Source organism: Convolutriloba macropyga, chromosome 10 (assembly GCF_964194025.1).
Source record: "Convolutriloba macropyga chromosome 10, txConMacr16.3, whole genome shotgun sequence".
In the NCBI taxonomy this organism is placed as follows: domain Eukaryota; kingdom Metazoa; phylum Xenacoelomorpha; order Acoela; family Convolutidae; genus Convolutriloba; species Convolutriloba macropyga.
Window position 1 is genome coordinate 42167668 of NC_134477.1, and position 16066 is coordinate 42183733.

At 34.4% G+C, this 16066-nt stretch overlaps 1 protein-coding gene across 1 annotated transcript in view; it reads right to left on the reverse strand.

Moving 5' to 3' along the window:
* The window catches only part of LOC142348553 (uncharacterized), a 210259-nt gene extending 198979 nt beyond the window's left edge, over positions 1–11280 (reverse strand). Inside the window, exon 1 of the mRNA XM_075399938.1 lies at positions 11163–11280. The gene's annotated coding sequence lies outside the window, so the exon portion shown is untranslated. The remainder of the gene's footprint in view (positions 1–11162) is intronic.
* Between the last annotated feature and the right edge of the window lie 4786 nt (positions 11281–16066).

Here is a 16066-nt window from a genome sequence, read left to right on the forward strand (position 1 = left end):
GGTTGGGAGACGCTTCTGATTTGAAAAAATTTTGTGGGGTTAATCATAATTTTTGTGTAATTATTAAGTGTTTGCATGAGAACAATAGAATAATTATTTGGCGTGGGTAAATAATTATCCTAATTATCTGAGGCGTAATTATGCGACATGTTGAATTTTTGTTTACAAAATTTAGGTCATATTCATTTGTGAAATTAATTTGCGGGGGTTTTCAATTAGCCTAATTATCTGAGGGGTAATTATGTGACATGTTGAATTTTTGTTGGCACATTCTAGGGCATATTAAATTGTGAAATTAACTGGCATGGGTTTTCAATTACTCTAATTATCTGAGGGGTAATTATGTGACATGTAGACTTTTGGTTATTAAGCTTGGGGTTAATTTCAAAGATCGTCCCCCTAATTGTTTGAATAAAATGTATACCAATAGTCTTTTGCGCGCTGATTCATTGGAATAAGTTATATGATAGAAACAAAAGAACTAAAATAGTTTAAAATTACAGACACAATATATATGCAATAGTGAATATTAAAGAAATGTGATATAGTAAAACGATTTAAATTATGTGTTGAGTGGTGCTGTATGAATACCGTCAGATTTTATGCTAATGGCATCATTGTTCTCAGACAATTTCCTAAAAAGGAAGAGAAAACTGTGTTCATTTATACTTTCTCCTGAAAGGGAATTTTAATCAGAAATTTTTAATAAAGAAGACTTTTGAATCATTATAGAAATAGAGTTTTTGCGTTTACAACGTCTGTGCTGCATTAGAGAGAAGTAGTGACAAAAGTATTTTGAACATGTAAAACATCGAATTTTCTTAATCCGCTGTATCTTTAATTGATTCATTTTTCAAATGAGATTTCAGATTGCACATGACAAATTCATTGGTTTTCTTTTTTGGAATTCGAAATCGTTTATAAGAAATAAATTGATTTCTTCTTTGGATTTTTCTTTCGTTTATAATAAATAAGTTAACTTCCTTATTTGGAATTTAAGTTCTGAAGAAATTGATTTCCCTATTTGAACATTCTAAATAATTTTACAGAATGGCAGCAAATATCTGCCGGGTTTTACCACACTTCGACAAAAATTTTCTGAAAAGGCGTTGTCTGTATCTGTATCTGTCAAAGATTACAGACCACATATTCTTACAAAAGATTATGTTGTTGCTTCACGCAACTGTTTTTGTCCCCTGAAATCTTGTCGACATCACATTCTGCTCATTTCTTCCTCCACCGAAAACTTGTTTCAAAAACTGGAAGATCTCTCCAAATTATATCAGACAGTCGATTGTTTATATACATTATATAAACATCATTTCTTTGGCAATATTTTGGAAGCATCAGGACTTGTCTTTACTCAATTAGACAGAGCATTACAACACACTTATGAGAGCAAATTTTTTGAGAAGTTACCTAGTGTGTCCAAAAAAAGATTGAGTAGAAAGAAGTTCAAGAGAAATCTACTGCGAGCTGAAAAAAGAGAAGTAAGCACACAAGCGATGGGATCTTCATTTCGGGACAGATTTCAATCTCATAAAAGACTCGAAAGTTTAGAGTGAATTGATAACTCTGGCTTAATTGATAATTCTCGGTTGTATCTTAAAATTAGAAAACAAATTTGTAATTGCATCACAATTATTTTCATAGTATCAGTTTTATGATTTGGTATAAAAATCAAAAAAATTCAATTTCGCATTTTATACAACTTTTTTCTTAAATGTTTAAATTGATAACTCTAATCTGTTAAATGTCGAGTTTTGCCGAGTTATTCTTTTTAAAAGTCAAGTTTTCTCACGAAAATATTTGTTAAAGGTTGGGTTTTGGAACAATTTATTTTAATAAAAGTCGAGTTTTCTCAACAAAAAATTTGTCGCATTTTATACAACTTTTTTCTTAAATGTTTAAATTGATAACTCTAATCTGTTAAATGTCGAGTTTTGCCGAGTTATTCTTTTTAAAAGTCAAGTTTTCTCACGAAAATATTTGTTAAAGGTTGGGTTTTGGAACAATTTATTTTAATAAAAGTCGAGTTTTCTCAACAAAAAATTTGTTTTTTTTTAAACTAACCATTTTTATAAAAAAAATTTTGTTACAAAATTGTTTTATTTTACGGAAAAAGCATTATCAAAACTCGACTTTTAACAAAATTTCTTGATCAAAAATTTGATATTTAAGAAAAAAACTGAGCAGAAAAAAATTGAATGAAAACTCGACATTTAAAGAAAAATTTGTTGAGAGAACTCAACTTTTTTAAAAATAAATTGTTCCAAAACCCAACATTTAACAAAGTTTTCGTGAAATTTCTTTAACAAAAGTAAAAATTTTTTAAAGAATAATTTTTTTACAAAACTCGACATTTAACAGATTAGAGGTATCAATTTAAACATTTAAGAAAAAGATTTTCTAAAATGAAAAATTGAACTTTTTTGGTTTTCAGACAAAAATATAAAACTGATGTAAATAAATGTGATGCAATAACAAAATTATTACTTTCTAATATTAAGATATAACAGAGAATTATCAATTAAGCCAGGTTATCAATTCACTCACATATTGTGAGATTTTAAGAGTCTGAATTCTGTCCAGATATGAAGATCCCATCGTTTGTGTTCTTAATTTTCCTTTTTCAGCTCGCAGTAGATTTTTCTTGAACTTCTTTCTACTCAATCTGTTTTTGGACACACTGGGAACTTCTCAACAAAATTGCTCGCATAATTTTGTTGTACTGCTCTGTCTAACTGAGTAAAGACAAGTCCTGATTCTTCCATTTATTGCCAAAGAAATGATGTTTATATAATGTATATAAACAATCGACCGTCTGATATAAATAGGAGAGAGCTTCCAGTTGTTGAAGCAAGTCTTTAACATATTCACTTGTAAGAATATATGGTCTATGATTTTTGACAGATACTGAAACAAACAACGCCTTTTCAACAAAATCTTTGTAAAAGTGTGGTAACACCTGTCATATAACTGCTGCCATTCCTTAAAATGATTTAATATGTTCAAATAAGGAAATCAATTTCTTTAGAACTTAAATTCCAAATAAGGAATTTAACTTATCTATTATAAATGAAACAAAAATCCAAATAAGTATATCAACTTATTAATTATATACGAATTCAAATTCCAAGTAAGGAAACCAATGAAATTGTCATGTGCAATTTGAAATCTCATTTGAACTATGAATCAATTCAAGAAACAGCGGATTAAGGAAATTCGATGTTTTACTTGTTCAAAATATTTTTGTCACTAATTCTCTTAATGCAAAACAGACGTGCTAACAACAAAAACTCTCTTTCTATTATGATTCAAATGTTTTCTTTATTAAAAAAAAATTCTGATTAAAATTCCTTTTAAGAAAAAAGTATGAATGAAAACAGTTTTCTCTTCCTTTTTAGGAAAGTGCATGAGAACAATGATGTCATTAGCATAAAAGTCTGAGGGTATTCATGCAGCACCACTCAACACATAACTTAAATCGTTTTACTATATCACATTTCTTTAATATTCACTATTGCATATATATTGTGTCTGTATTTTTATACTATTTTAACTCTTTTGTTGCTATCATTTAACTTATTCTACTTAATGAGCGCGCAAAAGACAATTGGTACACAAATTATTCAAACAATTAGGGGAACAATCTTTGCAATTTATCGAAAGCTTAATAACCAAAATTCAACATGTCACATAATTAACCCCCTCAGATAATTAGGGTAATTGAAAACCCAAGCCAATTAGTTTCACAATTTAATATGACCTAAAAATTGCCAACAAAAATTCAACATGTCATATGGTTACCTCTCACATAATTAGGGTAATTGAAAACCCCCGCCAATTAATTTCACAATTTAATAAGACCGAAAATTTGTAAACAAAAATTCAACATGTCACATAATTAACCTTCAGATAATTAGGCTATTTAATTACCCACGCCAAATAAATATTCCCTTGTTCTCAAGTGAAAACTTAATAATTACACAAATATTATTAATAACCCCCCACAAGTACAGCCAATCAGAAGCGTCTTCCTGCTTATCCCCCAAATTTGCACCGACAATACTACTAGTATATGTGCATGCACAAATACATGCACAAAACCAATACCCTATCTTAATACATGGTTGCGGCTATAACTAATCTTAATACATTGCGGCAGCTATAACTAATCTAAATACATTGCGGCGGCTATAACTAATCTTAGTACATGGAGATTCTATTCCTAATCTTTTTACATGTACCCTATTATAATACATGCAACCTATACCCTATCTTAATACATGTGAGAGTCCACCCACTCCAGAAACACCGCTATATCCTATCATTATACATGCGGACCTCACCCACCCCCGGGAGTGTAGCTCACTATATTACTACTACTAACAGACTCAAGAATTTTAATTTTCTTGCATATAGTGATGGATTCTCTAAATACCGTACGGCAGAGGTAACTAATAAATCTAACGCAAACAACGCACATTAGTTGCGTCGAAATTAAAAACTTTGGCATGACAATCTACTCTCAATAAGACTAGATCAAGCGAGATGTCAAATCGATGAGCAGAAACAGACATTTTGTAGAACAATTTTCTTGAAATAATATAGGCAGCAATACACGATAGGAGAGCCATTGTGATAAATAGAGCGTCTAATGCAAACTAATAAACGCTTTTTTTTCTAAGAAGCAGCACATGAAATGTTCAGCTTGAAAGCATCAATCAACTCAATCCTTTATCAATAAGAAGTATGTTGTCAAACGTCTATTAATATATCCCTATTTGAAGCCCATTTCGGCACAAAACCTAACACACCTCAGGGGAGTATATTTACTAAGCCAAATCCCCCCCCCAAAAAAATTCATAAACCCAATTAGGACGAATTATTAGATCTTGAAACAGTCACATTGGACAAATTCATGCCTGAATACAAGTGGGAAGAAGCAGTGATGTGGAAATTGAGCAAAACAGAGGTAAAGAGACCCAAAAAGCAGGCAAGAGAAAAGATGAGGATTTGCAAGGCGAGTCATGCGTCAAAATGAACTCGCAATGAGGAATCTCTTGCATTGAACTTGGCAAAAAAGGGAATACCAAAACAAAAAAAAAACAAAAAAAAATCTTGGCGCACTTCATGACGTGCTCGCTATTGGCGAAACAATAACTGAGACGAAACAGCACACTTCAACTATTAAAGAGCCTGGAAAACAAGAGGTTGCTATCCACAATTCTGACATTTCTAGATTTGGAACGAGCAAAATACATCACTGGCTGAATTTGCAAAAAGACAGCCTCCTATATTCACAGGCAACATAATGGAAGAATAGAACTCAAACATGTCAAGGACGCACAGTAGAAACTTGATGGTGGGGTGAAACTTAAACAGCAGAAAGCCCAAAGACGACGCAAGCTGTGTATCCTTATTTTTTTTCTAACCTTCTGAGAGCATTTAAAATGCAAATGCCCACTATGCTGGCCAAACCTAACTCAGCTTCGCAAAATCCAATAAATGATAAATAATAAAAAAATTACTGCACCGCGAACATTACCCGAACCTTTATCTAAACCGATACTACGCAAAAGAGTCCAGTAAACAAAAAAGATAATCCTCATACATCACACAAACTGATCAATTGAATGAATGTACACAATTATGTTCCTCAATAGTACCCCGTCTACTTCTAGGTTAAGCACTCACCAGGCAAAAACAGAGACAGGCAACAAAAAGCCAACAAGAGTATCGTGGAGAATACACAGTCAACAGCGGCGCCAAACCCATTCACTCCCAATGCAGATTTATTTGCTCGCCCGCACAACCCTAGCCAGTCGCTTATCATGTTGACCAAAATTTGTTTCCTTTCAGCTGAACGATTGTGTGGCGCGGAAATAACTTTTAACTTTGGTTCATTTTTGTTTAAATTTGTTTATATTCTTTTTCACAATCTAATCAGAAAGATTTTTAGTTCAATCCTTCTTTCTTGTCTGATTTCAACCGCTTCTCCTCTCTAATTTTAGTAGATCTAAACTTTCTTCGAATACGCCAGACAAATCTCGCATCCGCCAGCATAAGTTTAGACAGGTAATTAATTGCAAATTTATAAGCAATTCACAACTAATTTGTTGGTATTTGGTTTCGCTCCACAAAGGCAAGCCAAATTCTGTGTTAAATCGGAGTCAAAATCCGTAGTAAATTAATACACGATTTTGCCCACGAAATCAGTCAACAAATGCTAATACACAAAATTATAATTTGCGTTGCAGATTCTGCGTTTACAGCCATTGCCTTGCTGGTGACGACAATGGCCTTGAATTGCTTCTGACACTGAGAAACATCTAACACTGCATAGTAAAACAAATAAATTAGTTTTTGAAGTATCCACGGGAGCCCGAAAAGCCAAAGATCTTGAAGTATACTCCAAAATTAAAAAAAGGAAATACAAACAGAGGCAAAAACAGGAAAAAAATTTTGTGATAATGCTACTGGTAAACAAAAAGACACAATCTGAACACCGAAGTGCCTTCAAATTTGTACACAAAAAAGCAACCATTAGATTTACTCGAGGTGTTTTTGCAAGCAACGCGATATTTCTTTGCAAAAGCCCCCCGAATGGCAAATGTTCGATTTTCCAAAAAAATTTACCCAAAACTTTAACAACTTTGCACGGCCATATATAATTATCAACAATTTTCCACAATCTTTTCCATTATGACACAGTTGCACGAGTTTTCCAACCAGAATAGAATAGTTACAAAATTAACTAAGATTCAACAAAATGCAACAGAAAGGAAACTTTAATTGGTGATTAACTTCACAAAAATCCCTTGCAAAGCTGACTGTGGTTCATGCAGACAATTAGCAGTTTTTCAACTACCAATAACACTGTTCAAAAAATTGAAATGCTGCAACCTGTATCAACTAATACAAACTGATTTTGAGCATTTGGGCAGTGGGCATAAGCTACCTGTAGCTTTGGATACGAGCGAGCAAAATTAAGTTTTCCGTAAAAAAATTGAAACGCTGCAACTTGTATCAATCAATACAAACTGATTTTGAGCAACTGAGCAGTGGGCATAGGCTACCTTTAGCCTTGGATACAAGCGAGCAAAAATAAGTCTTCCGTAAAAAATAACTGAAACCTTGCAAAGTGTATCAACTAATACAATCTGATTTAGAGCAATTGAGCTGTGGGCATAGGCTACCTTTTAATCTTGGATTTGACCGAGCTAAATCAAGCTTTTTATTTAAAAAGATGAAACTCTGCAGCGTGTATCGACTAATAAATACTGATTTTGAGCAAATGAGCAGTGGGCATAGGCTACATTTAGCCTTGGATACGAGTGAGCAAAATCAAGCTTTTTGTCACCTATTTCTACAACTAGCGTAAACCCCCCTTTTTTGAATTAGCAATTTCCGTTAGCAATGTCCGATTAGCAGTGTCCGATTTCCCAAATAAATTTACAAAAAAACTTTAACAGTTTTGCACGGCCATATGTAACTATCCACAACTTTTCTCAATCTCTCCACTATCACACAGTCGAACGCGTTTTCCAACCAGAATAAGACAGTTACAAAATAATATAATATTCAATAGAATGCAACAGAAATGAAAGCTTATTTGGTGACTGACTTCAGAAAAATCCCTTGCAATGCTGACTGTGGTTCATGCAGACAATTAGCAGTTTTTATACTACCATTACCACTGTTCAAAAAAAAATGAAATGCTGCAATCTGTATCAACTAATACAAACAACTGATTTTGAGCATTTGAGCAGTGGGCATAGGCTACATGTAGCTTTGGATACGAGCAAGCAAAATTAGGTATTCCGTAAAAAAATGAAACGCTGCAACGTGCATCAACTAATACGAACTGATTTTGAGCAATTGAGCAGTGGACATAGGCTACCTTTAGCCTTGGATACAAGCGTGGAAAATTAAGTATTCCGTAAAAAAAACTGAAACGCTGCAACGTGTATCAACTAATACAAACTGATTGTGAGCAACTGAGCATTGGGCATAGGCTACCTTTAGCCTTGGATACAAGCGAGCAAAATTAAGTATTCCGTAAAAAAATGAAACGCTGCAACGTGCATCAACTAATAAGAACTGATTTTGAGCAATTGAGCAGTGGACATAGGCTACCTTTAGCCTTGGATACAAGCAAGGAAAATTAAGTATTCTGTAAAAAAACTGAAACGCTGCAACGTGTACCAACTATTACAAGCTGATTTTGAGCAATTGAGCAGTTGGCTTAGGCTACCTTTATTCTTGGATACGAGCGAGCAAAATCAATCTTCTTGTCGCTTATTTCCACAACTAACGTACACATTTTTTTCTAGAAATAGCAATTTTGAAATCGTGTTTTTTTCCCTTATCACACGTTCATTAAAAACAATTTGAAAACAAAGACTCCTCCAATGTCATAAATGAAAATGTCTCATAAGCTCATCAGATTTGCTTATATCATAAGCTCATCAAGTCGTCATTAGCTCATCGCAGTTATGAAAAATTCTCATAAGCTCATCAGATTTGGGCTGCCAAATACTCTTTTTAGCTTCTAGTAGGGGAAAAGAAAATTTTATTACTGCCTCTGTATTAAAAAGCTTTTCACCCTTATTGAAACAGATGTTTCCACAAAAAAAACTTTTACAGAAGGTACTGGTGTCTGAATGCCATTGTGGTCTCAATTAGGTTGATCAACAGGTTTTTAAATAAAAATTGTTGGTGTTGTTTTTCTATTGTATCAGCGCTTATTTACAACTAAACCAAAGAAGCGAGTCAAACTGGAATTTGGAAAATGAATGCCGACTGAAGTCTAACACAATTTATTAGGGAAATAGGGTTTTCAGTCGAATAAAACATTGTCTGACTGACACCATCACCGGGTCGAATTTTTCCGCCCAAATTGATACAAGAGAGGGGCTGTAATGGGAGAACTTTTTAGGAAAAGGCAGCTCAAAACTCTTACGTCTTTTTGGGCTGCAGTAGGCTTCCAACAAGCGAAAAATGGTGTCAGAGTGACGGGGTAAAAGACAAATTAACCCCCATTCTTTCATCTTTTTGGTCTGTCAAGGGGGTAAAATGCTGTAAGAATTTGGAGTAATTTCTCCATTACCCCCGAATTCTTACATCATTTTACACCCCCTGACAGACCAAAAAGTAAAGGAAAAGTGGGGGTTATTTGGTCATATACCCCCTCACTCTTACACCATTTTACCCCCGTTGGAAGCCTAATGCAGCCCAAAAAAACGTAAGAGTTTTGAGCTGCATTTTCCTGAAAAATTTTCCCATTGAGGCCCCACTTTTGCATCAATTTACCCCCTTGACAGACCAAAAATGTAATAGTGGGGGTTTTTATGTCATTTACCCCTTCACTCTTACACCATATTACCCGCGATTGAAGCCTAATGCAGCCCAAAAAAGAGGTACGAGCTACATTTTCCTAAAAATTTCTCCCATTGCAGCCCCATTCTTACGTCAGTTTACCCACCTCTGAACAAATGCCCACTCACTCTTACACTGTTTTACTCCCTTGGAAGCTCAACTCTTACATTATTTTACCCCATCAATCTTACACTGTTTAAGCCCCCATAATTGAAGACTGCCAGTCTTGAACCCGCAACCTCTGTACCCTCAGCTGGTTCTCCTTAACCTCCAGACCATCAATGATTGTCCAACTCTTGACGGTCTATATATATGAATAATAATTGTTAGAAATCCTCTTCTCATCAAAATACCCCCTCTCACTCACATCATTTTACCCCCTCGGAGCAAATTACCCCCAAACTCTTAAACCATTTTTTCCTCATTGGCAGCCAGCTCTTAGCTCATTTTGCCACCTCTGAACAAATCACCCCCAACTCTTACACCATTTTACCCCACTTTGGCAGCTCAACCCTTACATCATTTTACCCCCTCTGCACAAACTAACCCCTCACTTTTACGCCATTTTATCCCCCTTGGCAGCCCAGCTCTTACCTCATTTTACCCCCTCTGATCAGATACCCCCTCACTCATACGCTATTTTACCCCACTTGGCAGCCCAACTCTTACCTCATTTTACCCTCTCTTAACAAAATACCCCCTCACACTTATTCCATTTTATCTCCTTTGGCAGCGCTCTCTTACATGGCAATTTTAATCAGGGGGGAGGGTTAATTCCTCAAAAATGCTCCCATTGCAGCCCATTGCAGCCCACTCTTACATGGCAATTTTAGTCAGGGGCGTACTTCCTCCAAAATCCTCCCATTGCAGCCCAACTCTTACATCATTTAACCTCCTCTGAACAAAATGCCCCCCACATTTTTACATCAATTTACCCCCCACAGACAAATTACCCACCCCCCCCCCCCCTCTCTTACAACAAAATGGGAGGATTTTAGGGTGTACATTCGACTCGGGCACGTAAAATTGAAGAGCCAATAGTCACAGAAACTTCTTTGCTCGAATACAACTGTTTTTGGTTACTTGGAAATGGTCAATTAGTCTTGATTTCATAAAACTTCTTTGCTTTCGAAAGTGGAACTGGGGACGAAATGCGCAATCATCTGTTACGAGAGCGTCCATTTTTCAATAATCCTTGACACGATTTGCTTTTTGAGCAGAGAATTATGACTCAATATCAGACATATTGAGTTAATTTTCGCAACTCAATCAGGTCAAATTTTTTTTCACAGATTAATGAAACAATGAAAGACCGGCCTGCTCAGAACAATAAAATGGAGCACTTCATCTTACTTTTTCCATTTTCTCAAATGCAACACATCTGGCTTATAAAAAATTTTTTAGTGTATTCTGTCTGAATAAACAATAAAAAATTTGATTGTATTTGGCTCTATGCACAAATTTATTCAATAATCGGCCCGGGTCATTAGCGAGAAACATTTCGTTTTTGATTATTACTGTTGAGAAATTGGCTGAATTAAAAGAAAAGTTTGAAGAACCAGTCCTTACCTCAATTCTCACACCAGCGCTTACTGAAACTGGTATATCAAAAGAACACCATTTTTTCAAAATAAAAATATGCCTGCTTGTTAAAATTTTCGCTTTTCAAATTGTGTCGATCAATTCGTTTTGATACTATTTTTTTGCGTTGTCTTTCTACGACATCAACTATTACTTACAATTAAACGAAGCCATACTTGCAAAAAATAAACCTTTACCTGAATTGAAGGAATTTTAACTGGAAATTAAACTGGAATTCAAACAAGTTTTAGCAGATTTAAATATACAACACTTTCAATGATTAAGGATTCAGATTTATACTAAATAACAACTAGTTGTAATTGTAGCATATTTTTATTCAAAGTGAGAAACCGAGCTTGAATGCAAGCAATCCACGCTCATAGCTGGAGAAGCGATACAAATCATCGTTTCTCACATCAGAATTTTGCTGGGACAACTACTGAGAGTTCCCCATTGAACACACTACTGAAAAGTGATCCCAGTCAAAACACGCAAAGTTTTGACGACTAACAGTCGCAATAACCTGAAGCTGTTGGTTAATAAAAAAATACCCGGATTCTTGAAGCTCTCTTGAGTTATTGGTTATGTAGGTTACAGAAGTTAAGAAACTGCTTTTTTATTAACATAAAAAAGCTTAGTGGGTGATTAACTTCGGAAAAGTCCATTTCAATGCTGTTTCTGGAATAAAATCACAGTTAGCAGCTTTGCAAATACGGACTTTATTGTTCACAAGAACAATTCGGTCTATTCTGTTTCCCCCAGTGTTTTCACACCCCATTAACCAATTATTTTTGGTTAAATAGAGAGCTACTAGGAAAAAAAGCACAAGCGCCCGGGGGCATAAAAGAAATAAGCCCACTAAGCTGTGGGAGTGGTGGGACAAAAAAATTAGATCCGGATAAATTAATCGCTGAGTTGAGCTTCAACTAAAAATAATAATTTCGAGCTATCAGCATCGGATAACTGAAAAAAATAGGATAAGTTACTTTTTTTTAGAATGAGTTACTTTTTTCAGGGAATAACAGTGATGAAAATCAAGATCCGTTTGTCCTTTTGTCCTTTAACTCCATTTTAACCTAATTTATATCTTCAAATAGACATGAAGGTGCACTTTTTTGCCAAATACTGAGCATCAAAACAACGTTTCCTCAGTATTTCAAAAACTATCGTCGCCTCGTTGGAGTAAGCATTCAAATACTCCTTTTTAAGTAGGAGATACACTATGTTAGTTCCTTTACAAATTTTTCATCCTATCTGAAAAATACATTTTTTTTTCTAAATATTGTTTTTTTAATTCTAACAATCGCAATAACTTGAATCTGCCGGTTAAACAAAATTACCTGGATTGTTGAGCTCTCTCGGGTTATTGTTTATATAGGTTTTTCAATAGTAATTATAACAAAAATTGTTTGCTCTATATAGAAAAAAAGTTTTTCACGTTTCCAGAATCTCCATTGAAGATCTGCTCTCCTCATCATTCTTGACCTAGCTATACAGTTGAGAAATATTTCTAACGGCATCAGTTACAATAGTTAACAAAATGTCATTTTTTGAACTGAAAACTACGAGTTGGTGAATAAATTCAGAAAAGTCTTTTTCAATGCTACTCAAAGTGAGAAACCGAGCTTGAATGCAAGCAATCCACGCTCATAGCTGGAGAAGCGATTGGATATCATGCTTTCTCGCATCAAAATTCTGCTGGGATAACTACTGAGAGCTCCCCATTGAACACACTAGGGAAAAGTGATCTCATTCAAAATATGCAAAGTTTTGACGACTAAGAGTCGCAATAACCTGAAACTGTTGGTTAATAAAAAAAAATTCACCCGGATTCTTGAAGCTCTCTTGAGTTATTGGTTTTGTAGGTTACAATAGTTAACAAACTGCTTGTTTATTAACTGAAGAAAGCTTAGTGGATGATTAAATTCAGAAAAGTCCGTTTCAATGCTGTTTTTGCAATAAAATCACAGTTAGCCGCTTTGCAAATACGTATTCCATTGTTCACATGAATATTTCAGATAGCCAGTTACTATGGAAAAAATAGCACGAGCTCCCGGGAGCATAAAAAAGCCCACTAAGCTGATGGAGGGGGTGGGACAAAACAAATAGATCCGGATAATTGAAACTTTGAGTTGAATCTCAACTAATAAGTATTGATTTTGAGCTATCCCAGGACGAGGTTTTCGTTTGTCCTCGTTTATGATGCAGACCATTTTTGAACGCACACAGGGGGTACGGTGCGTTCAAAAAATACACGGTCGAGGATTCTTGTTTGACGAGCACCATAAACGAGCACGCACTTAAGGTCGCGCAACATTAACGCACCAGGTATTTTAGGACGAGCATCATTAACGCACCAGGTAATTTAGGTCGAGCATCATTAACGCACCAGGTACTTACTGTCGAGCCAAAGTCAGCAGCATAGACGCACCAACTCTGCAACATAGACGAGCCAAAAACTGTCCCATAGACGCACCACTTCTGCGACATAGACGAGCTAGAAACTTTATCATAGGCGCGCTAAAGTCTGCACCATACACTTTTTAAACATCTTTTTATAGCAGAAAAGCACTGTCGGAAAATTGTCTCAACTACGTCGCAACACAACTACGTCGCCAACATGAGGTGCACAAAATCCCAGCGGGGGGGGGAAACCGACTAACCGGCGTCTCAACGGGGCAGGGGGGTGGTGCACCTATTTTTGAAATTAAATATTCGAAATATTCAAGCATGAGAAACCAACTTTTTTTCTAGGCAAGCTATAGCAAAAACTCTTTTTGCTGTAGACTCAACATACACAGGGAATATCCCATACCAAGTTTGGTTCAATTTGAACAACTCTATGACCCAATCAAAAAGACCTATTTTTGAAATTACTTATTTGAAATAATAGCAAATTTCCCTATGAGAAATCCACTTTTTTTCTAGGCAAGCTACAGCAAAAACTCTTTTTGTTGTAGACTCTATATACACAGGGAATATCCCATACCAAGTTTGGTTCAATTTGAACAACTCTATGACCCAATCAAAAAGACCTATTTTTAAAATTACTTATTTGAAATAATAGCAAAATTCCCTATGAGAAACCAACTTTTTTTCTAGGCAAGCTATAGCAAAAACTCTTTTTGTTGTAGACTCTATATACACCGGGAATATCCCATACCAAGTTTGGTTCATTTTGAACAACTCTATGACCCAATCAAAAAGACCTATTTTTAAAATTACTTATTTGAAATAATAGCAAAATTCCGTATGAAAAACTAACTTTTTTCCATGGCAAGATATAGCAAAAACTCTTTTGGCTATAGACTCTATATACACAGGTAATATTCCATAACAAGTTTGGCTCAATTTGAACAACTCTATGACCCAATCAAAAAGACCCATTTTTAAAATTACTTATTTGAAATAATAACAAAATTCCGTATGAAAAACTAACTTTTCCCCCAGGCAAGATATAGCAAAAATTCTTTTTGCTGTAGACTCTATATACACAGGGAATATCCCATACCAAGTTTGGTTCAATTTGAACAACTCTATGACCCAATCAAAAAGACCTATTTTTAAAATTACTTATTTGAAATAATAGCAAAATTCGGTATGAAAAACTAACTTTTTTCCCAGGCGAGATATAGCAAAAATTCTTTTTGCTGTAGACTCTATATACACAGGGAATATCCCATACCAAGTTTGGTTCAATTTGAACAACTCTATGACACAATCAAAAAGACCTATTTTTAAAATTACTTATTTGAAATAATAGCAAAATTCCCTATGTGAAACCAACTTTTTTTCTAGGCAAGCTATAGCAAAAACTTTTTTTGTTGTAGACTCTATATACACAGGGAATATCCTATACCAAGTTTGGTTCAATTTGAACAACTCTATGACCCAATCAAAAAGACCATTTTTTAAAATTACTTTTTTGAAATAATAGCAAAATTCCCTATGAGAAACCAACTTTTTTTCTAGGCAAGCTATAGCAAAAACTCTTTTTGTTGTAGACTTTATATACACAGGGAATAGCCCATACCAAGTTTGGTTCAATTTGAACAACTCTATGACCCAATCAAAAAGACCTATTTTTAAAATTACTTATTTGAAATAATAGCAAAATTCCCTATGGGAAACCAACTTTTTTTCTAGGCAAGCTATAGCAAAAACTCTTTTTGTTGTAGACTCTGTATACACAGGGAATATCCCATACCAAGTTTGGTTCATTTTGAACAACTCTATGACCCAATCAAAAAGACCTATTTTTAAAATTACTTATTTGAAATAATAGCAATATTCCGTATGAAAAACTAACTTTTTTCCCAGGCAAGATATAGCAAAAACTCTTTTTGCTGTAGACTTTATATACACAGGTAAAATTCCATACCAAGTTTGGTTCAATTTGAACAACTCTATGACCCAATCAAAAAAACCTATTTTTAAAATTACTTATTTGAAATAATAGCAAAATTCCGTATGAAAAACTAACTTTTTCCCCAGGCAAGATATAGCAAAAAGTCTTTTTGCTGTAGACTCTATATACACAGGGAATATCCCATACCAAGTCTGGTTCAATTTGAACAATCCTATGACCCAATCAAAAAGACCTATTTTTAAAATTACTTATTTGAAATAATAGCAAAATTCCGTATGAAAAACTAACTTTTTTCCCAGGCAAGATATAGCAAAAATTCTTTTTGCTGTAGACTCTATATACACAGGGAATATTCCATACGAAGTTTGGTTCAATTTGAACAACTCTATGACCCAATCAAATAGACCTATTTTTAAAATTATTTATTTGAAATAATAGCAAATTTCAGTATGAGAAACCAACTTTTTTTCTAGGCAAGCTATAGCAAAAACTCTTTTTGTTGTAGACTCTATATACACAGGGAATATCCCATACCAAGTTTGGTTCAATTTGAACAACTCTTTGACCCAATCAAAAAGACCTATTTTTAAAATTACTTATTTGAAATAATAGCAAAATTCCCTATGAGAAACCAACTTTTTTTCTAGGCAAGCTATAGCAAAAACTCTTTTTGTTGTAGACTCTATATACACAGGGAATATCCTATACCAAGTTTGGTTCAATTTGAACAAT